At 42.3% G+C, this 27,806-nt stretch overlaps 1 protein-coding gene and 1 long non-coding RNA gene across 8 annotated transcripts in view; both read left to right on the top strand.

Moving 5' to 3' along the window:
- HLCS (holocarboxylase synthetase) overlaps nucleotides 1-27,806 on the top strand; it is a 226,248-nt gene that overhangs the window by 85,088 nt on the left and 113,354 nt on the right. The gene's annotated exons all lie outside the window — the stretch shown is intronic.
- LOC111093564 lies at nucleotides 318-27,806 on the top strand. Its single transcript, XR_005382361.1, has 4 exons — nucleotides 318-563; nucleotides 25,551-25,665; nucleotides 26,727-26,862; nucleotides 27,621-27,806. It is a non-coding gene; the product is annotated as an uncharacterized LOC111093564 (long non-coding RNA).

Below are 27,806 nucleotides of genomic sequence, written 5' to 3'. Positions count from 1 at the left end.
CTGCTGTGAGTGAAATGGAGACCATGAGATACCCTGGGCAGGGAGTGGAAAGTCTCCCTGGGGTGGTGGTAGGTAAGTTCCTGGTCATGCTCTCTAGCCTGGTGTCCTTGGGTTGTGGCTTTGCCTTTTAGGAGGGTCCTGACTGTATCATATTTGAGATATACATCAGAGGGAATGGGCTTCTGACACCCACTCTCTGTGAGGGCTCAGGGTTGGTGTTCTTAGGGTGAAATCACGGCCTTCTAGGTCAGCCTTATGGTTTCCATAGAGATAGAAGTTTCTGAAGACTGTAATAGGCCTCTGATGGTTCTGTGTGAATAACCATCAAAGAAGAATCATGGGCGAAAATAATTATTTGAGTACTAACATTAATTCTGTGTCACTGCCTACTCAGTGCCATTAGAGGTATTTTTCTTATGTTACTAGTGCAAATTGAGGACGATTTGGAAATTTCTCTTCTGACAAATACTTCAGAGGGCATCCTCCTTTCTCCTTTGGCTACAAACCCAGTTAACCTACCGTGGCCCTGAGACAGGCATTGAAAGCTTCCATTTGATCTCAAGGTATGAAAGCTGGCTGGTGTGAAAACCATGCACCACGACCGCCTTCACGCTGGCCCCTAAACTGTGAACTTTAAAGGTGTGTTAGTAATTCAGCAGAGGGGAAGGAGCTCTGGGGAAAGGGAGTAACTGGCGGGGGGAGGGGGTGGAGGGGATAAGGCAGCTGCTTGCTGGCAACTAAATCAAGGCAATTGAAGGGCCTTGTGGGCTCCCCTCTCCAAATATAAGAAGTGAAAGCCATGTCAGTGGGTAATGTTCCCCTAATCGTGGCTGAGCTACCCACCAGTCTGATTAGGACAGATAATTTCACCCTGTATTTCCTGTTCTAGTCATTTTCCCTGGCATGTGTTTCTGACCCTGAAATGGGTTCTCTACTCCATTGTCAGGGTAACCTTTTGGATGTAATGCTGGATTTGATTGCCTTTAGACCCCTTTCTTTTTCTTTCTGCCCTATTTCCTGGTAGATTTTCCTGTGACCAGTTAGCTCAGCTGATTGGATAGGGCCCAAGGGCATGGGTTCAGTACTGTGTCTGGACCAGTGAACTTTACAATGTCCCACAGTCACGTCCTACAGCTGTGCACCCCGGAAGCCATTTATAAATGTGAGCTATTGGTGGTGGTGGAGTCTACACCACCCAGTGGTGGCGATAGATGGTGCTAATCCATCATCACTGCTGGGAGAAATAACTCCAAGTTGCATGGTTGGGATACTACATTGTGTCTCATCTCATGATAAGTTTCAGCTGTGGAGAAGGCATTAGGCTAGACCACAGAGCTTGGGAGTAACTGAGTTATGATATATATATATTTTAAAGATTTTATTTATTTCTTCATGAGAGACACACACACACAGAGGCAGAAGCATAAGTAGAGGGAAAAGCAGGCTCTCACTGGGGAGCCCGATGTGGGACTCGATCTCATGACCCTGGGGATCACGACCTGAGCCAAAGGCAGATGCTCAACCCCTGAGCCACCCAGGTGCCCCAAGTTATGATAATTTTGGAGTTGTCACTTATTAGACTTTGACTCATATCATCTTTTTCAATGACTTTTGCCAAGTCGCTGTCAGATGTTGAAATAACTCCTGTGTGAAGCCACAGTTGATGGCGAGTCAGATGGACACAAACTTGTTGATACTGGTTTCCTTTCATATACTGCTATATCCCCAATAAACACACCCAGGGCGGCCACTTTTTTATTTGTAAAGAATAATACAGATTTCCTTATTAAATAAGTTGTTTATTTTCTTACTATTGTTTAAGTCTCTGGGTTTTTCAGGCTGATGCTTGCCTTCCTCATTCATGGAATAAGCATTTACGACGTGCCTGCTATATGCCAGGCACTGTGTTAGGTGCATGAGGGAGAATGATGGAGAAGGTACTACCCCAGCCTTACAGTGCATTGGAAGACTCAAATTGCAGCGCACATTCAGTCCATACACGTTGTGGGCACCCTTCTTGTTCTGAGCATGAGGGCTTCGGGTGGAGAGAAGCAGGCGTATTAGGTAACGTGTTGGAGGGAAGGAAGTAGACTGGTCAGTGAATTTTTTTTTTTTTGAGCAGTTACTATGTGTCAGGCATCATTCCTTTTTTTTTTCTTTTTTTTTAAATAATAAATTTATTTTTTATTGGTTTCAATTTGCCAACATACAGAATAACACCCAGTGCTCATCCTGTCAAGTGCCCCCCTCAGTGCCCGCCACCCAGTCACCCCCACCCCCTGCCCTCCTCCCCTTCCACCACCCCTAGTTCGTTTCCCAGAGTTAGGAGTCTTCCATGTTCTATCTCTCTTTCTGGTATTTCCTACCCATTTCTTCTCCATAAATCTCCCGGTCTGGTGAGCAGAATGCTAGAACTGAATATTTTATCGCGCCCTGGCTCTGTAACCGTGGCAATATCCCTCCCCTGGGCCTTGCTCTCAGCTGTGAGATCTGGGGCGCTGTACCCTCCCTCGATCAGGCGATCTTCCTGAGTCGGCTTCTTTCACCAGCCAGCCTTGCTCCAGCACCTCTGGAAGGCTGAAATGGTTTTGTGAATTAGGCTCACTTTGCATGGGAGACAGTGGACTTCCTGCAGGCAAATGGAGTGAAATGGAAAAACAATCCCATAACACAGTTTTGGAAAACATTTTGGGGGAATCACTTCGGGGAGCACTGCCACCATCATTTCAGAAAGAGGATTTTTGTTTCAGCATTTAGGGCCCATCCTAGCTTCTCGCCACTCTGCATGTGTGTCTACTCAGTCCCAAATATCTCTTTTCCCTTTTCTGCTCTTCTGGTTCTGTTCCCCTAACTTGCTCTCCTGCACACCCTCCTCCCCTGAAGTCGAGGCCTGAGAGACAGAAATTGGGCTGGAACTAATTTAATGGCTGAGTGACCTCACAGTAGAGAAACAGCCGGATCCTAATAGGGGTCTTTGTCTACATTTCCACCCTGGCTGGTAGCATGCCAGTCAAGAGTCAAGCTAGAGACACAGGTGGAAGCGATTAGACCTGTCATAAGGTTTGAAAAATTGATTCTGGAGGCGAAGTGAATAGATTGAACTTGACAGTGTTGTCCTAAAGATTCTAAGGGAAAATTCTGTAGTTTAATTTGAAATCCCTTGATTATTCATTAGCTTTCCAGATGGCTTTTGTTGACGTTTTACATATTAATGCCTGTATTGTGTTATTGGTGTACTCTTAATGTGCACATAGGTAATGAGCAAAGAATAAATACATGGGTAAGTGTCCCAAATTAATGGGATGTTGGTATAATTGTGAAATAAAGGGTTTTTAAGAAGTTGATTGCTTTGGAATAATTAGTGTGAGCTTTTTTATGGGCCAATTTGGTACTTCTAAAGTGAAAATTATTGAAGTATTTTAAAGAAACCTTCATTTTAATGTTTACTTCTAAATTAAGGTTTAGAATATAACCCTAGCCTTTGACTCTAGAGGTCACAACTGAAGGGCTGGTGATTTTGGCAAGTTCTCCATCAAATGCTTCCCTCCCCCCCCAAATTCAACACCTGAATAAGTTAACCTTTCACATGCCAAGCTCCTGGAAGTGAATTTTGAAGTGGCCCATTATTTTCCAGAGATGCCTCCACATTAATTTTTAGTGTTTTAGGATGTTTGCTTTCACAGTCTGTAGCTGATTTTTTTTTTTTTTTTTTAAAGTGGGGTAAACTCATTGTGAGGCTTGCCATTTTGTGATGGTTGCAACATGTGTTGTCTGGGTAGCATTTTCATTAGAATTGGACCTTCTTTGTCTCTCTTATCATTAAACAACATTTAACTATTGGATAACCTGAAGCGTCCCAGGTTTTGCTTACAGAAGAGTGAGGGTGAATATAACCATCCAGCGATGGCCATGTGAGCAGTGAACGTCATTGGCTTCAGGGGCATGCAGGACAGGCTGCCCAGCCATGGCGGTGCTTCTTCTGGACCCCACACACAATGGAAGCTCTTCCTCTGGAGCCTTCTTCCAAACACACTGCACAGTCTTCTCATGTTCTCAGTGGTGGTGATTTTTAATCTTTTGAGGGTATGCCAGACCAAAAAACCAAAACCAAAATCAAACCAAACCATACCAAACACAAAACCCTAAAATACTATCGTGAGGTATCCACTGTGGGAAGTATTTGCAGAGACAACTAGTTCCCCATGGTTTACTCATTTTTAATTCCTGAGGATAGGCTTACTGGTTTGACCTAGGGGCTTAGATCTGAGGATGTACTAGGTTGGAATTCCAGTTTTGCCTTTTACTACATGAGTGATCTTGGGTAAATCAGAAACCATGCAGGCCACCATTTACTTATCCTTAATCTTCATCACATGCTCTTCAATGGCAGTGCTGTGAATGTCTGTGAAACAGATCAGCATTGTCTTTGCCCCAGATTGTAATATGTATTTTCTTGGGGTGGGGTTTTTGTTGAAGATTTTGGCAGTTTTTTCTCATCATGCATGAAGCATGATGGCTCATCACTAGTTACTATCTTGCCAAAAATGTGTTGTTTTAGTCCAGCTTTTCTTGAAAGATGAGAAAACATAGTCCATTGTCTGTGTTTGTATTACCCTTGAAATATGTGGAGCCAGTTTTCCCCCCTTCTTTTAATCACATTTGTTCTTTTTTTAAATCTTCACAATTTATTATTTTCATAGGTAACAACAGTCATTTGGAAAGAGCCAGAACATCAACTCTTTGAACATTTTCATCCATCTCACAATATGCCTTGTGTATCACCCATATCTTCCTTGAACCCCTAAATTTCTCGTGCTGCTCAGAAATACGTGTTTGATGTCACACAATTGTTTTGAGTTAAACGTCTCAGATAAACTTAAAACTCTGCAGAATTGCTCAGCTGTATACCGCATTTGATACTCATTTTGTCAGATGCCTCTGTTATATTCAAACGAATAATAAAATGCCATAAAGGGTAATAAAGCGAGGTTTGGGGATGGAAAAGGCTTTCAGTAAAGAAGGTAACAGCAAATTCCCTAAACATGTTTTTCCCTGGTTCAGATGCATCTTAGAAAGCCAAGTGTTAACTGCAATTTAGAAGCGAACCGAGTCCTCTGATGGCTGGGAATGTTTTCACTCTTAGTTATTGAGTGCAGAGGAGTGGTTTCTTAATGACAGGGAGGGCCCAGAGTGGACAGATAAGAAATCTGGGGTCAGGGTAGCACATGGTGCTGACAGCATCTCACGCCTCTGAGCATTGCTGGCAAATTCCATGACTTCTCATCTTGAAACGAGCAAACTGTAGTGATGCCCACTCATAGGAATGCCACTTGTGTTGAGGGCCAAAGGGAGGGGTGAAATGAGGAGCCCTTTGCTCAGTGGTCGGTAAGTGCTGGTTGTATCTCCTCTTTGCCCACTGAGATGGGTACAGATGGAGACTGATGATAACCATCTACTCTAAAACACAAAAATGAAGATTGAGAATGTGTCCCAAGGTTCTACTGCAGTAAAAAAAAGTATGACAAGAAAGCAGCGTTTAAAAAACTTGGTTATGTGACAACATGGACAGGACGTCATGCTAAGTGAGAGAAGTTGGATGGAGAAAGAGAAGTACTGTGTGATGTCACTTGTATGTGGGATCTTGAAAAGCGAGGCTTGTAAGAACAGAGAATAGAATGGTGGTTACCAGGGAATGGGGGGGGGTGGGAGCTTGGAGCAGATGTTGTTTAAGAGCACAAACTTGTAATGAATGAGTTGTTCTTAAGTAAGTCCTCATGATCTAATGCACAGCACAGTGAATGTAAACAGGACCATATGATAATTGTCAAACATACTTTGAGACTAGAACGTATTCCAACCACTAAAAAAAAAAAAAAAAAAAAGAATAATGTGAGGGGCGTCTTGATGGCTCAGTCAGTGAAACATCTGACTCTTGATCTCAGGGTTGTGAGTTTGCGTCCCGTGAAGGGCATGGAGCCTACTTAAAACCAAAAAACAGAAATGATAAGTAATAGAGGTGCCAATTATCGCTACAATAGCAATCACATTACAACAGATAAGTGTATCCAGTTAACACCTACATCATAAATGTACACAGTGTTATATGTCAAATATGCTTCATTTAAAAAAAGTAAAACTCAATGCAGGAAAAAAGTAAAACTTAGTTTATGAATTCACATTTTTTTTTAAAGATTTTATTTATTTATTCATGAGAGACATAGAGAGAGGCAGAGACACAGGCAGAGGGAGAAGCAGGCTCCATGCAGGGAGCCCGATGCGGGACTCAATCCCTGGACCCCAGGATCATGCCCTGAGCCAAAGGCAGATGCTCAATCACTGAGCCATTCAGGTGCCCCTAGTTTCTAAGTGGAAAAATTTTAAATATTCTTAGATTTTGATATTCATGATCAAGTATGGCCACTTACCTGTATACATGTGAGGAAGTAGAGGCTGAACTGTGGGTTAAAACGTTTGTTTTCGTAAAAATGTGTTAGGTGATCAAGCAGATCTTTTTCCCTTGGCCCCTTCTGCATACCTCTCCCCCGTTCCCTTTCCTCCCCCGACATGGCTTTGTGACTCAGAAAAATTTCTGTTTTTCTTTCACATAAAACACTTACCTGCTTTGGAGGTGAGGGTTGATTTGCTTTCATCTGCCCCTTTAAAATCTTTTACACACCTACCATTTGTCCACACACACTCGGAGCTATGAAATGCCCTTGTTTCTGCTTTTTGTTTTGGAGAGAAGCATGTTCTGTTTCTGCATGAGGGGGATTCCATCACTCTGAGACCCAGACGCCACATTTTTTCTGCATTGCACAAGGGGTCATTCATCATTTTCATTTTTTGTTTGGCTCTCCCACAAGAGTATTCAAATTAGCGAGAAGGAAAATGATGAAGTCATTGCCTGGCAGAGAAGTGTTTTCTCGGGATGTGGGAAGGGTAGAGGAGACAAGAGAAGAGGAAGGGATTATGCTGAGGTCTCTCCCTACTTCTTTTTCTGACCTTTGGCTCTAGAGGTCACCTGGATACTAATGTAGTTTTCCCAGCTTAAAATTGGGTAAAAGAGTGTGAACAGAATTTACCCCAAAATGAAACTACATGGTGGGATCGCGGTGTCAGTGACCTTGGAAACTTAGACCGTAATTTTATCTGTGTCATTCTCACACACCAGCTGTGTGATGTTGGGGGCACCACCCAAATTCTCTGGATCCGTTTCCTTATCTGTAAAATGAGAGGGTTGTACTAGATCTGTGGCTTGATTTTATATATATATTTTAAGCAATAAAGCCCCTTTTTACATGAACTACCCCCCCCCCGCCCCGCCCCACCCCACCCCACCCCACGCCATACAAATGGGGTTGGAGAGCCTTCTAGAGCCTGGTTCCTCAGGTCATGGGTGTCAGTCGAGACCACTGGCCAACAAAGTGCCCAAGGTCTTGTCACCTGGACACTCAGGCCCAGCTGACAGGGACAATTAAATCGAATGACAGGCTGACATGGTTGACTGAACTGTTTTTGTTTCTTTTTGAAAACAATTTTTAATTAATTAATTTAAAAAGATTTTAATTATTTATTTAGAGTGTGAACTGGGGGAGAGGCAGATGGAGAGGGAGAGAGAGAATCTCAAGCAGAGTCTATGCTGAGGGTGGAGCCTGACACAGGGCCCAATCCCATGATCCTGAGATCATGACCTGAGCTGAAATCAAGAGTTGAATGCTTAGCTGACTGAGCCCCCCAGGAGCCCCTGGACTGTTTCTTTTTATACCCTGCCTTGTTCCAAGAAGATTTAAGGCAATGGGGATTGAAGTATATCTGTTATGAGATAAGCTCTTTCTCCTGTTGTAGGTGCAACTACACAACCCTAAGGGATTATACTGTGTTTCTTTTGTTGTTACTGTGAGTCATGTCAAAGTTATGCACGTATTAGTCATAAAACTCAGCGCCATTCAGTTTTCTGACCTTCCCCAGACTGAAAATGAGAACTGAGTGACTGGGCTCCCCTCTGGAACTCAGGGAAGCCTGGCTAGATCCCCTGCCCCTGTTAAGCTAAGTAGCTGTTATCTTGGGGTGATTATCCAGTGATTAGTCAAATGTCTCCAGTTAATAGATGAGTAATGTCTGAGAGAAGTCTCTGCTGGAGTAGCTTGGGTTTCAAACACCCAGACTCCGAGAGGGGAATCTCAGCTTTGGTGGAGAAACTTGTGTATTGCCTGTTAGGATTATAAATCTCTGATGAGAACCTCCCCTTACAAACTTGTTTCTGTTTTTGTTTAGAAGCTCAGTTAAAAGGCTTCCTGTAGCTTTCTGTATAGATGTTGTTCCTTTCTTTCCCTTCCCTTCTTTTTGTTGCAATGTATGGTGCCTCCCAACTGTTGACGATCATCGGAGGCTGTCTTGGGGTTCTGCAGGCAGGTCAGTGGAGGTGGAACCCCCTGGTAAGATTGGAAGCACTTTTCCTGTTTTGCTCTGGCACCTGGAAACTGTCATGAAACAGATCAAATCCGTTCAGCACAACGTTGTCATAGCTGGCATCTCGTAAACCCGAAATCAGACCAACAATGAATACCAAAACTCTCATGGTCTCTTAGATCTGGGGGTGGCACCTGAAAGGCCAGCTACCTGAATGCCCTCTGCACTGTTTCAGATGTTTCTGAATCCTTCATGGTGAGCAACTTTATGGCATTGTTCAATTTACAAATATTTATTGAGCTGTTACACCTTCAGGCAGCTCATCCCAGCATCTTAGGACTAGTGCTGTCCTAAAGGGATGGGTCCTTTAAAACTCATCCCATTCCAAAGAGGAAGTCTGGCCATGGATCTAAGTCAAGAAAATTTATTTAACTTTCTCCCAAATAATAGTTAAAAGATCTGTTAATTAGTTCAGATGGTTTAAGATATTTGAGGATCATTATTGGCTGTTTTAATCCCCATATCACCTTTTTTCTCAGCATCTCCAGAAATGAACATTTAGTTATATCGCCATTTTGGGGATGAAAACTTTAGGTCTGAAGGACCAAAAGTCTTGACATAAAGCCAGCCAGTGTACATAAACTAATTATTTTTTCTGAAAGTATTTTTTTTAGTTATAAAAAGAATTCTTGACCATTATGGAAAACTAGGCAATATAGTAATTTATGCTAAGGAAATGAAATTCATCTGTTACCCCACCACCTACAAATGACCATATTAATCTTTTCGTATATTTTCTTCTAGTCTGTTTTCATCCTACACAATACATGTAAGACTGTGATTATGTTGTTTATGAAATAATCACTTCCCATGCAATCAGATATTCTGCTAAAAACACGTCTTTTGTTCTGGCATATAGTTTGGCCATGATTTATTTAAGCAATCTCCAGTGAATGCTCTCCTGTCATTTCCAGCATTTCTCTCTTCTAAATAATAAGCATATTTCTTTTTGAGGCAATGGTTCTGTATAATTCTTTAGTTGACCCCATTACAATATTTCTTTTCCAGAAGATAATTGGAAAATTATAAAACAAAAGCAGACATTGCTAGAAGTTGAATGGGATGAGGCTAATAATACTTGTTGTTTATAACATTTCATGTTATTTCATCACCATTATATAATTCACATTGTTTTATCTTTTGTCCACAGAGATGCCATGCCTTAATAATAGCTGAAATTAATCTGGCATGTACTGTGTGGCAGGTACTGTGCATTACGTGCATTTTCACCATTCAGTCTTTACCAGAACCCTAGGAGATAGGTACCATTATGTGGTTCCCATTTTAAGAAATGAGAGAGCTATTGCTTGGAGGGTTGAAATGGCCAGAGCCATACGAAGAGTTAAGTGGTAGAACCAGCATTTAAAAGATTTGTGTGAGAGCTTTAATTCCTAGCCCCTAATACTATATTATTACAGGTGCTTTGTTGAAATCCTAATACACTATATCCCCCATCCTTCCAACGTCTATGCATATTACTAATCTTGTTATAATAGAAAATCAGATTACCTTGCATATCTAATTCTTGGTGATTTTCTTAAGTTTGTTAGGAGATTTTTTTGTGGAGGGGTATAATGGGAGTCATAGTTAAAGTCCCAGTTCTTGAGCTTACTAGTGAGACATCTTACTTAACTTGTTTGCTCTTCTGTACCATTATCTGTAAAACATGGACAGTAATACCTATATTCCTGGGTTAAATAGAAGGGTACATGTGAAAGTCTCAGTTCAGTTCCTGGTACTCATGTTGTACTAGGTACTACATAGAAGTAATTTCCTTATTTCCTTGAATTTCAACAGGGATAGGCCATCTCTAATTAGTAATTTCCTTTAAAAATTAGAATGGCATTTTTTTTTCCTTTTAGCTTGTCTAGTTCACAATAACCCTTCAAAGATCAACTGTATGGATATAATGATATTTTCCTCATGTTCTCAAGTTCTGTGAACTTGAAAATAGAATAATAATAATTATCCAATTTGAAGAAGAGAGAAAAAGACTAGGGAAAAAAATCAAGCCTCAGGAACCTGTGGGATAATCTAAAAATATCCAATATATAGTAATTGGCATCCCACAAGAAGAGAGACAGATGAGGCAGAAAAAAATATTTGAGGAAACGATGGCCATGTGATCCCCCAAGTTGGTAAAAGACATGAATTGGCAAGTTCAATATGTTCAGCAAACCATGAACAGGATGAAGCTGATGAAAGTACACCAGAGCACATCATAGTTGAACTGCTGAAGACAAAGATAAAGGGAAAGTATTGAAAGCAGCCAGAGGAAAACATTGCTTTACATGCAGAGGAATGATGAGTTGAACATGCACAATTTATCATCAGAAATCATGGAAGCCCAAAAAGAATGGGACAGTATTTGTAAAGGGCTCCAAAAAAAAAAAAAAAAAAAAAAAAAAACCACAACCCTGTCAACCCAGAATTCTACACCCAGCAAAAATAGGCTTCAACAGTGAAGGCAAAATACACTCCCAGATAAAAGGACACTAAGATAAATTGTTATAGTGCAGATACACTGGATAGAATGCCAATGGGAGTGCCAGGGAGTAGAGGGAACTACGCCAGAGGGAAACTTGGATCCTTCAAGAAGAAACGAAACAGCAACTGAGTAAATTTACAGTACCTTTCCCTACTTAATTTCTTTTTTTTTTTTTTAAGATTTTATTTACTTATTCATGAGAGACACAGAGAGAGAGAGAAAGAGAAAGAGGGAGAGGCAGAAACACAGGCAGAGGAAGAAGCAGGCTCCATGCAGAGAGCCCGATGTGGGACTTGATCCCGGGACTCCAGGATTGCGCCCTGGACCAAAAGCAGGCGTTAAACTGCTGAGCTACCCGGGGATCCCCCTTACTTAATTTCTTTAAAGCAGTATGACTTAAAAAAAAAAGATTTTATTTATTTATCTAAGAGCACAAAAGGGCTTGGGGAGGGGCACAGGAAGAGGGAGAAGCAGGCTCCATGCTGAGCAGGGAGCCCAATGTGGTGCTTGATCCCAAGACCCTGGAATTGTGACCTGAGCCGAAGGCTGATGCCTAACCAACTGAGCCTCCCAGGCGCCCCAATATATGACTGTTTACAGCAAAAATTATAACATCTGGCATCACCTTGTGTATGCTGGTGGTGTACATATAACAACTCTAACATAAAGGAAAGTAGAAGAGGAGTAAATGGAACTATATGGTGGCAGTATTTCTACATCTGATGTGAAATGGTATAAACTTGATAGATGTGTCAGTTAAGCATTTATATTGTAATCACTAGAAATGTAAGGCAAAGGGGTGTCCAGGTGGCTCAGTCAGTTAAGGGTCCGACTCTTGATTTCGGCTGAGGTCATAATCCAGGAGATCAAGCCCTGTATTGCATTCCATGCTCAGCGGGGAATCTACTTGAGATTCTTTCTCTCTCTCTCCCTCTGCCCCTCCCCTCACACAAAATCTCTCTTTAAATAAATTAATTAAAAGAAATCTTTTTGCCTTATGAAACATAAGGCAAGGAAGTACAGCTAAAAAGCAAGTAGATAAACTAAAAATCCAAATAATTCAAAAGAAGGCAGGAAAAAAAGGAATATTGGAATGAAAAATAGAAGGAAAAACAAAAATGAACAAAATGTCAGGCATAATTCAGCTAAATGATCATCGACTAAACACTGCAGTTAAAAGAGTGTCAGAATGGATAAAAAAAAAAAAAAAAAGCAAGACCTGAGTATATGTTCTCTTTAAGACTTAAGACATGCTTAATTATAAAGATGTAGATAGATTAAAAGCAGAGGGATGGAAAAAGATATTCCACGCAAACAGCAAGCTTCAGAAGACAGATGTGACTTTATTAACATCCAATAAAACAGACTTTAGGACAAAGAATAAGGAGAGATAAAGGAATAGTTCATCAGGATAAAAGGGTCATTTCACTGAGAAGACATAACAATCATAGTTGTGTATTTGCCTGATCACAGAGCTTCAAAAAAATGAGGAGAAAATTAATAGAATTAAGAGAAAAGCAGATAAATCCACCATCACAGTTGGAGATTTGAATACCACTTTCTTAACAGGTGCTAGAACAACTAACCAAAAATAAGTGAAAAACAAAAGATCTGAATAACATTATCAACTCCCATCACCTAATTGGCGTTTATAGAACACGGCATCCAGCTGAATGCACACACTCTTCAAGTGCACCTGGTATATTCGCCAAGGTAGATTATATGCTGGGCTGTAAAATATGTCTCCATAAAAATAAAGTGATTGAAATCACATAGAGCAAGACACACCTTCTCTGTCCACAATGGAATCAACATAGAAGTCAGTAACAAAAATGTATCTAGGAAAAATCACAAATATTTTAAAATTAAACAACACAACATCTAAATAATCCATGGATCAAGGAAGAATCACAATAGAAATTAGAAACCTTTCTGAGTTTTTTTAATTTAAAAAATTTTTAATTTTTTAACTTTTAAAATTTAAAAAGATTTTAATTATTCGCAAGAGACACACACAGAGAGAGGCAGAGACACAGGCAGAGGGAGAAGCAGGCTCTGTGCAAGGAGCTTGATGTGGGACTTGATCCCGGGACCTCGGGATCACGCCCTGAGCTGAAGGCAGATGCTCAACCACTGAGCCACCCAGGCGTCCTGAAACCTTTCAAAGTTAAGGAATATCTAAATAGAGATACTATGATTGTAGAAGAGAAGACTCAATATTAAGATGCCAGTTTGCTTTAAATTGATTTATGAATTCAATACAAGTTTAACCAAAATTACAAGAGGAGTTTTAGTAGAAAGGTGGAAGCTGATTCTAAATTTTACATATAATTTACATAAAAATGCAAGGACACTACAATAGAGAGTAATTTTAAACAAGAACAAAGTTGGAGAAGTCATATTTTCTGGCTTTAAGAATAACTGTAAAATTGTAATAATTAAGGCATGTCATATTGACATTAACAAGAGATAGATCAAGAGAACAGTATATTTCAGAAATAGACCTGCCCTTAATTGGCCATTTGATTTTTGTCATTGGTGTCAAAGCAGTCCAAAGGAGAAAGGAAAGTCTTTTCAAGAAATGGTGCTGGCATAACCTTATGCATAGTCCTCATAGGAAAGTAAGTGAATCTTAGCTCTTATATCACATCATACACGGGGATTGATTTGATAGATCATAGAGCTATCCAAGAGCTAAAATTAAAATGCTTCTAAAGGAAAATAAAGTATTTTCGTGACTTTTAGTGGTATGCAGAGATTTCATGAACTGGTTACCAAAAGCAGTAACCATTAAAACAATTAACAAGTGAGACTTCATAAAAATGGAAACGGTATGCTCTTCAAAAAGATAGTGATAAAATGAATAGAATGACATGCTGGCAGATAATATTTGCACAAACCTATATTTGACAAAAACTGGTATCTGGGATACATAAAGAACATTTACAACTGAATAATCAAATGACAGACAGCTCAGTTATAACATGTGAACAATGCTTGACAAAATAGGAATGCCAGCAGCCACATAAGCACATGAAAAGACCCTTAACATTTTCTGTCTTCAGGAAAATGCAAATTAAAACCAGAATGAGATCCCACTGCACACCCCCACATCCACCAGATTAGCTAAAAATAGAAGAGACTGATCGCATCAAATATTGGTGAGGATGTGGAACAACCACAATTCCTAAACATCTCATTGTTGGCAGGAATATAAAATGGTATAGCCACTTTGGAAAAATGATGGTTTTTTTTATAAAGGTTTTTTTTTTTTTTTTAATAAAAGTAAACTTGTACTTCCCTTCTGCCAGCAGTCCTCTGCCTTCCTAGTTATTCACCCAGGCTAAATGAAAATATGTGTGTACACGTGTTGTATGTCATTGTTCATAGCAGCTTAATTTTTAATAGCCAAAACCTGGGAACAGCCCACACATCTGTCAAACACATAAATGGATACATTGTAGCATATTCATACACTTGAATATCACTCAGCAATAACAAAGGTTGGACTGCTGATACATCTATCAACTTGCAGGAATCTCAAAAACTATATGCACAGGGCGCCTGGGCGGCTAAGCGGCTAAGCTTCTGCCTTTGGCTCAGGTCATGATCCCGGTGATGATATCACTGCAGGTAAATTTTACATACAAACTAATATATTGAAATCTAGTGAAATGCAGGCTTAAGGGGCACCTGGGTGGCTCAATGGTTGAGCATCTGCCTTTGGCTCAGGGCGTGATCCTGGGGTCCTGGGATCGAGTCCTGTGTCGGGCTCCCCACAGGGAGCCTGCTTCTCCCTCTGCCTATGTCTCTGCTTCTCTCTTTCTCTGTGTCTCTCTTGAATAAATAAATAAAATCTTTTTTAAAAATGCAGGCTTAAGTATTAAGAGGGGGAAATGTGAAATTTATGTTGAAATGCATGAAGCATAAGTGGATGCATAGACTGGTTGATAGGTATGTACTAAGGCAAGTATAATAGATTATAGATGGTAGACTATTACTGGGCAGGGGGATACATGAGCGGATGCTCCAAAATTCACCCTTGCTGTAATGTGTTCTTATTTTTTGTAATAAGTGAATTACTGGGGAAGAGTTGTAAAAATAGTCCTGATAGTATACTTAAAATAAATTTACAAACAAATAAATTAATAAATTCATGAAAGTTGGAGTTCTGTAAACACTTGGCATCCCCAGTTACATAGGAGAGGCACATCATAAAAGGAAATGTGTGTTGCTTCCTACGTTCAAACATTTTTCACCATTCTTTCTCTTGTTTCAATGTACACAATCCCCCCCACCCGCCTCCCCGCCTTCCGGGAACAAAACAGCTTAAAGGATATGAAAAGTATGAAGTTAACACTGAAGTGTTCCTTTTGGTGACTTGCTGGATTATTTACTCCTTAGGTATTGGGTATTCTGAGTACTAAAATTTAAAACAAAAATCACAGTCTGTATTCTCGTTTTCTGAAATCCCAGGGGTCTAATTTCTCTTTATTTATGCCCCTAGTGAAAATATTTTAAAAATCTAAATTTGTCTGCACATAAAGTTTTCATTTCTCACACCTCATATGGTCCAGGCTGCTGTCATGGCCTTTACAAGTGTGTGCCGAATAGGAGGCTCCCTGCTGGGCACACGCGAGTCTCAGGGTTGCTGTAAAGTGTTCAACCCCGTGTTAAAAAGAAAAGATATAATTAGCAGCGTTCTCGTTATTTAAAATATTCTCATTAATGTGTATTCTGATGTAATTTTACTCCACAGTTGCTCAAAAGAGCCTCTCCAAGGCTCCAGCCGGAGGCGGGTGAGGGGGGTAGGTGCTTCTGCCCTCCAGTGTCCTTTCAGTCGTGGTAGACTGAGGAGCTGGCCTTCTCTTAGTGCTTGGAGTTTAGTCTTTTTTTTTTTTTTTTAAATCATACCAATTTTATTAGAATTTGTATGCTTTATTTTTTCTTTTTAAGATTTTATTTATTTATTCATGAGAGACACAGAGAGAGAGGCGAGACACAGGCAGAGGGAGAAGCAGGCTCCCTGTGGAGCCCGACACAGGACTGGATCCCAGGACTCCAGGATCATGACCTGAGCCAAAGGCAGGCGCTCAACCACTGAGTCACCCAGGCACCCTTGGATTTTAGTCTTGGAGCTCATCACTTTATTGGGAATTCTTCTCATAAGTAGTCTTTAAGATATTTTTTGTAATGAGCTGCCTGGGTAGCTCAGTCGGTGAAGTGTGTGACTCTTGATTTTGGTTCAGGTCATGATCTCAGGGTCGTGGGATCGAGTCCTGCCTGTGTCAGGCTCCTGGCTCATGCCAGGAGTCTGCTGGAAGATTCTCTCTCCCTCTGCCCCTCCGCCTGCTTGCTTGCACTCTCTCTCTCAAATAACTAAATCTTTTTTTTTTTAAAGATATTTTTCCTAACGTGGTGTTTTGTTGTGAAGCAATTTCTACCTCTCCCCGCTACCCCTTAAGACTTTGAGGGACACTTTCCACTCTTCATTCCTTAGCAGTGATCTCTGGGAGGAGACTGAGATGAAAACCCATATTATCTCCAAATTGAGCCGATTTGCCAACAATTGATGGAATGATGGCACAGGTAGTAATGCATCTTCTTTCTCTTTCTTTTTCTCCCCTTTTTTTCTTTTCTTTTTTTTTTCTTAAGATTTTTATTTATTTATTCATGGGAGACACAGAGAGAGAGGCAGAGACACAGGCAGAGGGAGAAGCAGGCTCCTTGTGGGGAGCCCGATGCAGGACTCGATCCCAGGACCCCAGGATCACACCCTGAGCCAAAGGCAGGCGCTCAACCACTGAACCACCCAGGCATCCCTTCTTTCTCTTCCTTGATAGTCTAGTTTTTACATGAATTGTGACCTATATTCTGGGAAATGGGAAGGAGCAAGGTGCTCCTCTGGGTAGAAATCATTGTGAGTAATAACTAATCAAGGTAATGAGCGAATGGCTAATAACCATGAGGGGGACTGTTTCCTGAGGCTGTGTACAAGGCCGACTGGTTAGAACTTTCCAAAATTTCTCTTTTCCCCCTCACCATGCTTCTCCATGGTATTAAAAAGCCTGACGTGCGTCCGAGGAGACACAGTGGTCAGACTGGTGGTGGCCAGAGGCTGTGTTCCCGACAAAACGAAAGCAGCCAGATCTTGCCAAGGACCTTCGGTGTCAATTTCCCAAGTCCCTGAAATGAGCAGCACGTGTGCTTTGGTGTGGAATTATTTTAAAACCACAGCAGGCAGCTTTTACTCTTTAGATCCTTTGCAGTTTGGGGTTGCCATAGATACTGGGGGTTCAGAGCTTTTATTTTAAAGGGGGGAGGGTCTCTGCTGTTCCTATCTCTGTCCTAGTCCTCCAGAAATTAGGCTCCCTTATTGTTCATAAAATAATTCTAGGTGGGATGACCTCTATTTCCTTTTTTTTTTTTTAGAAATTAAGGGGATGCGATTTGATGTACTACCGTGAGGCAGTGCTATATTCTCAGAGCCTATGGCTCAGCTCCACCGATATAAACACGAGATTAAGGATGTCAGCAAATTTCGAGTGAAGGATTAACAAAATAAGGCTGTGGCATCAGAAAAAGACTTTCTTATGGGGTTGGATAATTTAATAGGGACAAAGTGAATCTGGTAAAGATGAGAAATTATTGGAGGTGGTTTTTCTCTGAGTTCCATGGAACTTCTTAAGCATACCTTCTTTTTCTGTCAGTGTTTCGTTTTGTTTTCTAAGGCAAAGGATGTTTTGAAAACACGAAATGCAGTTTACTTGGGTAATCTCTAGGAAAGAAATGAGATTTGAAAATTGAAAGCTCTTTTCTGGGACATAGAAGATAGCTGGAAGATACTTGTCTAAAATTAAACCTCTTTCCCCTAAAAAATGGACTCAGATCATTAAAAAAAAAAAAAAAAAGTTGTGATTTTGCTTTTCAACATTCCAGCCGAGGCATGAATCCGAGGAATCAGAGCCCAGACAGTCTCTCCAGTCTCTCCAGTTTTCATGGGAAGAAAAGTGCAGCTTGTAGGGAGGAGGGGCTGCTATTAACCCCCAAGCCTCTGCCCCAGCTCCTGGCCAAGGCCAGTGCGCTCCTGGCCTGGGGAATGGGCTGCTCCCAGAGTCTGGAGACCCTCAGACGGGCAGGACCACACTCCATTGAGACAGTTCTCTGCTTATGCGGGGCAGTTGTCCGCCCCCTTTCCAGGGTGTGGGTGGCAGGCAAACAATATTTTCTTGATGCTTTTCTCCATTATGATTTTTATTTTGGTGATCTTTTTTTTTCTTTTTTAAAGATTTTATTTATTTATTCATGAGAGAGAGAGAGAGAGAGAGGTAGAGAGAGAGAGAGGCAGAGACACAGACAGAAGGAGAAGCAAGCTCCATGCAGGGAGCCTGATGTGGGACTCGATCCCAGGACACCAGGATCACCCCCTGGGCTGAAGGCAGGTGCTCAACTGCTGAGCCACCCAGGGATTCCCCTGGTGGTCATTTTCTTTCTGCTCTGTGGAAGGATGTATTTGCTAGAGTTACATTGGGATGAAAATACAGGCTCAGTGGAGAATTGAGAGGCAAGATGTCATTGGTACTGAAAATCATCCAGTTGTATAGATTGTTTTCATTTTCCAAATGATGGATGTAATACATGAACGTATTTTGCTTTTAATTTTGCAAAATTAAAAATTGCAACTAATGTTAAAATTCACCCCGGTCCTGTTTTCTTTGCCCTGACACATCTCATCCCCTATTCCCACCTCTGTGATCACTGTTGGGAGGTTGATCTTTTTCAAGGACTTTTCTATATAGTGTTATGTAACAGGTGTCTGGCTATATGCGTCTATATTGAGATTAAAGACTAAGTTGCTATGTAGCAGGTGGCCTAGCAACAAGTTGGCTTTAAAAGAAAGACATTGGGACACCTGGGTGGCTCAGCAGTTGAGCGTCTGCCTTCCCTAGGGTGTGATCCTGGGTCCCACATCAGGCTCCCTGTAGGGAGCCTGCTTCTCCCTCTGCCTATGTCTCTGCCTCTCTCTGTGTCTCCCATGAATAAATAACAAAATCTTTTCTTTTTTAAAGATTTATTTATTTATTCATGAGACACCCCCCCCCCCCCCCCCCACACACACACACACACAGAGGCAGAGACACAGGCAGAGGGAGAAGCAGGCTCCATACAGGGAGCCCGATGTGGGACTTGATCCCTGGACTCGAGGATCACGCCCTGAGCCGAAGGAGGACACTTAACCGACTGAGCCATCCAGATGTCCCTAAATAAATAAAATCTTAAAAAAATAAAAATAAAAATAAAAGTATTCAGTTTGGCCTCATACAAGAGTCCAGGAGAAGTAGCCTAGGTCATTGGGCTGCTGTGTTCCCTGCAGTCTTTCAGGGCACCAGGCTGACAGTAGCACTGTGTCTTTAACATGTGGCTTTCCAGGTCAGTCTGGTCATTGCTGTTCTATCTGGTGGGAATGGCAAAAGGGTGGAAATAGCGGACCAGGGATGGTCTCTTAAGGAGAGCTGGAGTGGCACACGCCGACCGTCCTTTGGCAAGAGCCTGGTCCAGCCAGCCCGGCTGGAAGGAGATGTACGGGGCGCCAGGAAGAGGGGAGGATAGGTGGGGGGCACTGCTTTCTATCTTTGCTGCTGCAATATTGTGTCATTGACCAGGCGTCTTGGAGATGCACCTGCTACAGTGTATCAATCCAGCCTGTTCCTTTCCACTGCCTGGTGATACTTCACTGCCGGGTGATACTCCACAGTAAGAACAGGCCACTCTTGTTTAGTATTTCCTACTAATGCATAGTTAGGCTCTTAGATTTGGTGTTGCAATGCCCTTACATCCCCCGGGTCGTTGTGGACACGTGTGATAATTCTCTCCCGTGGGAATTGGGTCATCGGGGGTGTGTCTTTAGTCTTGATAGCTTTTCTTAAACTGCCAACCAAACCGAGTGGATATGCCAGTTTACACTTTGGCCCCCGGAATTTGAGAGAACATGTTTCTGTACAGTGGCCTTGTCAGCTGATTCCTGCATTTCAATTCTGATAACTAGGGAGTTAATAAGCACCCTCCCTTCCCCACCCTCAAAAAAAAAAAAAAAAAAAAAGGGAAAAAAAAGAAAGAAAGAAAAACACTAGGCTGATAGTTCTTCGGAGAAATATTTATTACTGAGTAGATTCGTTAGAGCAGAACACCTTTTCTTTTTTTAAACTGCTCCACTTTTTGACTTTGTTTTATAGCTGGCATCTAATACTCATTTATTTCTACTTAGTTACCCAATTTAGTAACAATTTAGAAATCTGCGGTTGAAGATGATAAAGATGAAACCAAATTATTTAAAGGAAATGAAAGTTACCTTTTGATTTAGAACCAGCTGCCTTGGGAGCAAGATTGCTTTTGAGGAATTTATGATCGAAGGAATGTGATCCCTGCGTTTCCGCTGTGGATTTGCTCAAATCATGAGAACAGTCCTCGAAATTCGAGGAACTGTGCCTTTCATGGGCCAGAGCGGGAGATGCAGTGCACGCGGAGCTGCTTGGGTCGGATCAGCTGCACAGCTGGGAGTTGGAGCTTTGCACAAATCTGTGCCCTTTTGGTAGAGACGCACTTACACACCACCCTCATGTACAGTGCCGTAACATAATCGAAAACGGTGGTTGGATCAGAAGAGCGTGGTTACGGTCACCTGTGTGTGTGTCGAGGTCTTTATTTGCCAGCGTGTGAATTTCGTGAATTTCATGAATCTCATTTTAGAGGAAGATGAATTTCTTCCAAGCCTCAGGTGGACCCATTTGATTTCATCTTCACCATTTTCTGCCTTTCCCTTCCCCCTGCCGCTCTCCAGAAACTTCAGTGCCTTATTACTCCGCCGCTACTAACCAAACTAATTTTGTCCAGATTGGAAGGTTATAAAATTTATACAATTCAGGCTCACAAAAGTAAGATAGCACATGTGAACCCAAGAAGCTGTTAGTTATGAAGCTCTTTTCCTTTCTGAAAGGAAAGTAGTTTTAAGCTTCGCTGAACGGATCTATGAAAAAGGTTGAGTATTATTTTACAATAATTTTGGACTTTCATGACTGGAAATTAAATACAGCAGTTTTAGAGGTATATTTTACTTGAACTTTTACAAGCTCAGGCCATGTTTTTATTAAAAAATCGGACTCAGCACCTTATATGGAGTACAATACCAGATGTGAGATATAAGGGAAGTTCCAGGGGCCATCTGCTTACTGTGTATTAAAAACTTGTGTGGTAGCTGATGTCATATGAAGTGCATATGATAAGGGAATAATTTTGAGTTACGAGAGCGTATCAGAATGGTGGTGATGGAATGGTCAGAATGTTCTATCACATCTACTGTTTGTTTGGAAGCCCTGGGGTTGAAATGATGGCCTTTTGTTTTCAGAACAACAACACAACACTGTGTGCAAAGAGATTCTGCAGAGAGATTCTGGGGTGCAGTGAGGGAGAAGCAGGGACTGGCAAGGGGACAGCTGAGGAAGGTGAACACTTTCGGTTCATGGACTTTTTTTTTTTTTAAGATTTTATTATTTATTCATGAGAGACAGAGAGAGAGAGAGGCAGAGACACAGGCAGAAGGAGAAGCAGGCTCCATGTAGGGGAGCACGATGCAGGACTCGATCCCAGGACCCCAGGATCACGCCCTGAGCCCAAGGCAGGACGCTCAACCACTGAGCCACCCAGGCGCCCCGTTTCATGGACTTTCAGGGGACAGGTGGCAGGAGTTCTGATTTGTGGAGCTCAGCTCAGTGTTGCTTGTTTTTTTTTTAAGCCCTTCTTGATCTTTTCTATCTTTTTCACCCTTTTCTGGCCTTGCTGTGTTCCTGCTTCCCTGTCCACTCTTGGTGTCAATAGGAGCAAAGCCTCCTTTACAGGTTTAACCTGAGTGGTAGACAGTGGTCTGCCCATGCGTGCCTTGGAGCAGTGGTCTTTCAGCGGTGCTTTCTGGGGTCTGCGAGTGGGGAGGGTTCAGGATTCCAGACCCTGAGCCCCTGTGTGGACTCGTCCCTGAAATCCACACCTGCGGTGGGGCCTCAGGTGGGTTTTTATCCACACTCACCCACGCACCCACCCACCCTTTTTGTTATGGATGGAGGCTTGCCCGAGCTGGAGCATAGCCTCTGGGGTGGCAAACAGAAGAGCAGTGTGAAATATTGATGTCAGAAAGTGAATGCCACCAGGTGGCTGTTCCTTTCTGCCCCTTGGGTGATTTCCAGGTCTTTAGACAAAATTGAAGGAAGACCTACCGCATCTGTCAGCTGACAGGTCATTAAAAAAAGATTCTTCGATGATACATAAGGGTGTGATTTTTGGCAAATGTGTTGGAAGGAGTTTAAAGAGTTGAGTGACCTTGCTGTAATAAAACTCCTTCTATTTCCCCATACTTACGTATGTGAATAAGGTTTCTCAGTGTTTAATGTGTGAAAGTGGAAAGAAGGGATGGGCTTGCTGTTGTCTCCTCTCTCATAAGCAATAAGGAATATCCAGCCATGGATGCAATAAAGAAGAAGGGCCCATTCATTTCCTAACAGATGTATTTCCAGTGGATTCCAAGTTTTAAGGTGTATGATTTTTATCAAAATTTGAAATGTCAATATTTTGATCAGTTCTCTACTATTGATAATTATAACTCTAAATCAACTTGCAATAAAAATTTTTTTAGATTACTTATTTATTTATTTATTCATGAGAGACACACACAGAGAGAGTCAGAGACAGAGGCAGAGGGAGAAGCAGGCCCTGTGTAGGGAGCCTGATGTGGGACTCGATCCCAGGACCCCAGGATCACACCCTGGGCTGAAGGCAGGTGCTAAACCGCTGAGCCACCCAGGGATCCCCGCAATAAAAATATTTTTAAAAGACTTTATTTATTTATTCATGAGAGACACACAGAGGGAGGCAGAGACACAGGCAGAGGGAGAAGCAGGCTCCCTGTGAGGAGCCCAATGTGGGACTCGATCCCAGGACCCTGGGATCACGACCTGAGCCGAAGGCAGACACTTCGACTGAGCCACCCAGGTACCCCTGTTCATGTACTTTTTAAATAGATGATTGTGGGCAACACATTTCTGTGGCACTTTGATTCCTTTGAATACATTTAAGAGTGGTATACTAGTTTTATTTAAAATATCAATGTCTACCCTAAGCCAGAGATTCCAGCCTTTGGAGCTATCCAAGCTTATACTGAAAACCATTATATGTTAACTTAAAAATATGCAAGACATAGTTTTTTATGAATTTTTAGGGTGATATGCAAGCTAAAGATCTGAAGACCACTGCTTTGGGGCACATAGCAGACAGAGTTCCCCAAGTCATAGTAGCATTTCTTCACTCCAGGGTAGAAGGTTGAAAGGCACTAGTTGGTCTTGGGCAGCACAACTTCTCAAAGAGGAAATAATATAAAGAGAATGTTGAACAAGTTTATGTGTTGTTTTATAGTAATTTTCAGTTTTCATAACTTTGCTGAAAAAAAAAATCTATGTGCACGATGTTCAGGGATGCAGTCTCTCCAGTGATCTCTTGAAGTGCACATTTGATCACTTCCCTTCCTTTCTCAAAAGCTCACAAGGTCTGCATTTCCTCTACAAAAGCCCAACCTGTAGCATGCCACTTGGCTCCAGCCTTTCTTTTCAGCCCGGGTCTGCCTACGACCCTGCCTGTGACCCTGCTACTACTTTCAGTTTCACGAAAACACCTGCTGTGTCCTGAAACTGGATCTTTGAATGTGCTAGTCCCACTGCCTAACTGCCTTCCCCACTATTTCCTATCTGCTTCATGCTCACAGGGCAAGCTCGGTCAGCTGTGTACTCTGGATGCCTCATCCATGTCTCCAGGTAGAGTCAGGAGCTCTCTCCTTAGACCCTTATGCATCTTGACATCACACTGGTGCCCGTGTGCCATGTGTCCCCCCCGACTACACACACCCAGAGGCAGGATTAGCGTTCTGTGTGTGCCACACCAGGCCTGGGAGAGTAACGAGCACTCGTATTATGGTTGCGTGTACATTTTTGGCTTGTGGGATTTGGGGAATTTGTGGCAGTTAAGAAATGGCAAGTGTTGACTTAGGGGTGTGGCTTGGCTTGGTGGAAAGAATCGTCCAGAGACCTTGGGGCTTCACTTCATCCATCACTGAGTTGCTTTTGCTTTGCCAAGCCACCCGGCCCTGCCCCTGCCTGCTTCCTTCTCTTGTCTGTCAAACATATAAGTGCTTGATTAGAGGTTCTTTCATCCCCTTCCAGGTCTGAAAGCTGAGATTACAGGTTCTGTAGGGCTCACAGGCTATGGCTGTGAGGTGGGAAAACGCAGAGAGCAGGAGGGTGAGAGACACGGATGCCGAGCATTTCTGAGCTTGTAGGGCAGAATGTGAGATTAAATAATACAGAAAATCTTAGAAAATTTTGAGGGAAAACAGACCTGGTCATGAGCACATGAAAAGATGCTCAACATCATTAGCGGTCAAGAAAGTGCAAATCAAGACCATAAGGAGAGGCCACCTCTCCCCCACGAAGATGGCTATAATAAAAGAGACACACAGGAAGAAGTATGAGTGAGTATGTGGAGGAATTAGAACCCTCATACACTGCTGGTGCCAATGGAAAATGTTACAGTGACTTTGGAAGAAACAGTCTGGCAGTTCCTCCAAAGATGAAACATAGAGCTCCCTTGTGACCCAGCTGCTGGACTGGTAGGTATCTACCCAAGAGAAATGAAACATGGGTGGGTCTGCATAAAACTTGTAGGTGGATATATATAGCCATATTATTCATGGTAGCCAATTGGTGGAACAACCCAATGCCCATCAGTAGATGAATGCAGTAATGAAACATGGTCCATCCACACAATGGAATATTATTCAGCCATAAAAGGAAATGAAGCACTCGTCCATACTGCACATGGATGGACTTGGAAACATTATGCTGAGTAAAGGAATGCCGGTCACAGAAGACTGCACGTTGTATGATCCTTCATATGAAATTTCCAGAATAGGGCACCTGGGTGGCTCAGTGGTTGAGTGTCTGCCTTTGGCTCAGGTCATAGTCCCGGGGTCCTGGGATCGAGTCCCACATCAGGCTCCCCACAGGGAGCCTGCTTCTCTCTCTGCCTGTGTCTCTACCCCTCTCTCTGTGTCTCTCATGAATAAATGAATAAAATATTTTTAAAAAGTGCAGAATAGGCTCATCCATAGAGACGCAAAGTAAGATTATTGTAGTTGCCAGGGGTTGGCAGATGCAGGGATTGAATGTTAATGCGTAGGTGGTTATTTTGGGGGGAGTTGATAAGAATATTCTGGAAATACGCAGTGATGGTAGTTCTGTGACTTTGAGGATACACTAAAAGCCACTGAATTGTGTATACACCCTCCCCCCCAACACTTAATGAAACTTACCAAAGTTATTTCCCAAATCCTTAACTGCATTGGTTGGTTTCAGTTTTCCTTTCCTGAAGCCTTCCTCTAGGGCTGCTGCACTGTCGCTATTTGGAGACATCCCCTCTGCTACCTCCCTGGGATGGTGCTTTGTGTCTCTTCTATTGGGTCCCCTCTCTCACGGCCTCCTCTCGTTTTTTGCCTTTCCAGTTGTGCAGGAGTCAGCAAGAGGTCTTTATTGAGCACTTTGATGTACTAACGGGCTTTCCAGTGCCTTCCTCCCCTTCCTCTTATTGTGTAGGTGAAGGAGCCAAGGCCAGAGAAGGTCAGTAGATTCATCCCTCACAGGTAATCATGCCTCCCTCTGCCTCCTCTCCTGTCTGAGAGCACAGAGTCCACCTGGTGATGCGATCTCAGTCGCAGGAGTCTCCGGAGGGGGCCCTCACTGCTGGTCCTGTGGAGCTCTGGCTGGGCCCCTCTCTCATCTTCTGCCGGGGTCCAAGCCTTCTCCCGGATGGCCACTGTGGCTTTTGATAGCAGCCGCCTGTCTTCTAATCCCTTTGTCTTTGACAGTTTTTTTTTTTAATGTTTTTATTTAGATTCCAGTTAGTTAATATACAATTGTATTTGATGCTTTTATTTTTTTTTTTAATTTCTAATTTTTTGGGGACGCCTGAGTGGGTCAGTGGTTGGGGGTCTACCTTCGGCTCAGGGCATGATCCTGGAGTACCGGGATCAAGTTCCCGATGTGGGATTCAATCTTGAATCCTGGGATCACGCCCTGAGCCGAAGGCAGATGCTCAACCACTGAGCCACCCAGGTGTCCCTAATTTATTATTTTTTAAGATTTTATTTATCTCTTCATGAGACACACATGGAGAAAGGCAGAGACATAGGCAGAGGGAGAAGCAGGATCCTTGCGGGGAGCCCGATGTGGGACTCGATCCCAGGACCTGGGATCATGACCTGAGTCAGGCAGATGGCTCAACTACTGGGCCACCCAGAAATCACTATTTTTAATTTTTTAAATTTAAATTCAATTAGTCACATAGAGTACATCATTAGTTTTATTTATTTTTATTTTTTTTTACATCATTAGTTTTAGATGGAGATTTGAAGAATTCATCAGTTGTGTATTCGACACTTTTAATTCTCCATTGTGTGGCTTCACGTTGAACCACTGCTCCAGCCCTGTGTGGCCCAGATGCCCCGTCCCATTCCTTTGCGGGACTTAGTGTGATTGCAAGGTCTGCTGGGATCCTTGAACACCTCATTGCTTTCCATGTCCGTTTTCGCAATACTTCAAGCTTCCTATTTTAAAAGAAAGATAAGCATAAAGATTCACCAGTTGCTAACATTTTGCCACATTTGCTTTCTCTTTTTCAGTCAATGAATGAGTACACACGTGTTGTGAGTATATGTGTATCCTGAGCCCTCATGCCCTCTCAACCCTACATGTTAAGAACAAGACTTTCTCTTGTGTAACTACAGCACATCGTGTAACTCAGCATGTTTAATATTGGTACAATGTCATTTTCTTTCTCTTTTCTTTTCTTTTTTCTTTTTCCTTCCTTCCTTTCTTCCTTCCTGATTTTTTATTTATTCATTTGAGAGAGAGAGGGAGAGAGAACAGGAGCAGGTGGTAGGATCAGAGACAGAGGGAGGAGTAGACTCCCTGCTGAGAAGCCTGATGCAGGGCTCCATCCCAGGACCTGGGATCACAACCTGAGCCGAAGGCAGAGGCTTAACCGACTGAGCCACCCAGGCGCCCCTCAAAGTCTTTTTCCAATAGTGTGTATCCACACATTGCCCGTTGTCAGCCACATCCCCTGTGGTCATCTAACCCCATTCCAGAATCGCTCATTGCATGTGTGGCTGCATCTCTGGAGTCTCATATAATCTGGAGCATTCCCCTAGCCTTCCTTTGTCATCCTGGTATTGACGTGGGGAAGAATATAGGATTTGATTCAAGCCTTTGGGGGCAGGAACACAACCCATGTGATGTCACGTCCTCAGGGCATCCCATTGGGAGGCTCAGGGCGCCAGCTGTCCCGCATGAGGTTCACGTTCACCCACACATCATTGCTTTCCTTTTGTATATAAATAGGTCATCTGTGAGGGAGACGCTTTGAGGCTAGTCCAGACTTTCACTCCATTCATTCATTCATTCATTCATTCATTTATTTATTTATTTGTTTGTTTATTTATATTTATTTATTTATTTATTTATTTATTTATTTATTTATTTTTCACTCCATACTTTTATTATGATTCTTGCAGAAATCAGGTGGCAAAATGACGAGATTCTCTTTTACTCTATTTGTTGACATCGTTTGGAAGAAATAGCTTTTCTTGGGATACCTGGCTGGCTCCTTGGTGGAGCACAGTATTCTTGATCTCGGGGTTGTAAGTTTGAGCCCCATGTTGGGTGTAGAGATAACTTAAAAATAAAATCTTAAAAAAGAA

Source organism: Canis lupus, chromosome 31, assembly GCF_011100685.1.
Source record: "Canis lupus familiaris isolate Mischka breed German Shepherd chromosome 31, alternate assembly UU_Cfam_GSD_1.0, whole genome shotgun sequence".
Lineage (NCBI taxonomy): Eukaryota > Metazoa > Chordata > Mammalia > Carnivora > Canidae > Canis > Canis lupus.
This window is presented reverse-complemented; position numbering and strand designations above follow the sequence as displayed.